Raw genomic sequence first — 1,116 nt, forward strand, 5'->3', positions numbered from 1 at the left:
ATATATATATATATACTAGCTGGTGTACCCGGTAATTCCCGGGGGTAAAGATGTTCTATTGAAAAGTCATATTACTCTGATATAAGAAAGCAATTTCGTTATGACTGCCACAAAAGGTGTATTTTCTGTCACGAAAAAGTAGAAAAACTGTCAGCTGGAGGAGGGAGAGATTGTTGGAGGTTGGTGGGAGGCAAAGACATTATTCTGCTTAGAGAAGGTATCTGGGAAATGTATAACGCTGTCATTCACAGACACACTATTGTTTTACCGTGAGAAAAGCGTTGTTGAGGTGTTAAGTGAAATTTGACAATCGAGGATCGAATCCACGCTATGCCTGCATGAAGCCACAACAAAAACGTTGTGGAAGAAAAAATTCTCTCCTGTCATGGAGAAAGTGTAACTGTAAAAATGCAGAATTATCGGAGTAATGGGCATTCAAAAAAGTATGTATGTATAGAAATGTATGAATGAAGAGATTCAAATTAAGGAAGTGCAATAATAATGTTTAGCAGTTCAAAACTGTGAGTTGTGAAATGCAGAATTAGGTCGGATAATCGTGAGAATCAAATATTGCCCGCATCGCTAAAAACTGCAGGTGGCATGGGTTATTTCCCTTGGGTTGTTTAAATAAAATATTAGTAATATGTGGTAGATAGGAGGATCCATTGGATGGGCCCTATTATCGATTTTTTTTCAACAGTCTAAGTATGTCACGAGGTTTCCAGACATGAGTTCTACTCACATGTCAAATAAAGAATGAAAGTGATATTGTCTGCAAAAATTAGAAATTGGACACACAAAAAAATCAATATTCAAAGTAATCGAACATAAACTATGAAATAGGTTATTTCCCTTGAGTTTTAAAAAATATTGTGCAGGTGGTATGGGTTATTTCCCTTGGGTGTTTAAACAATTAGTTATATGAGGTAGACATAAAGGTCCCTTCCAGGGACCGTATTATCGATTTTTTCAACAATCTAAGTATACCACGAGGTTTCCAGACATGAATTTTACTCACGTGTCAAGGTTCATCAAAATCAATAAAACGATGTAGGAGGAGTTAGATAACAACGCCACAAACAAACACACACTGATTTTCCACTTATGTAGTATATA

The 1,116-nt window shown here is 36.0% G+C and overlaps 1 protein-coding gene across 2 annotated transcripts in view; it reads right to left on the reverse strand.

The window, feature by feature from the left end:
• LOC106871002 (uncharacterized) overlaps positions 1–1,116 on the reverse strand; it is a 51,340-nt gene that overhangs the window by 14,472 nt on the left and 35,752 nt on the right. The window lies entirely within an intron of this gene.

Source organism: Octopus bimaculoides, chromosome 2 (assembly GCF_001194135.2).
Source record: "Octopus bimaculoides isolate UCB-OBI-ISO-001 chromosome 2, ASM119413v2, whole genome shotgun sequence".
NCBI lineage: Eukaryota > Metazoa > Mollusca > Cephalopoda > Octopoda > Octopodidae > Octopus > Octopus bimaculoides.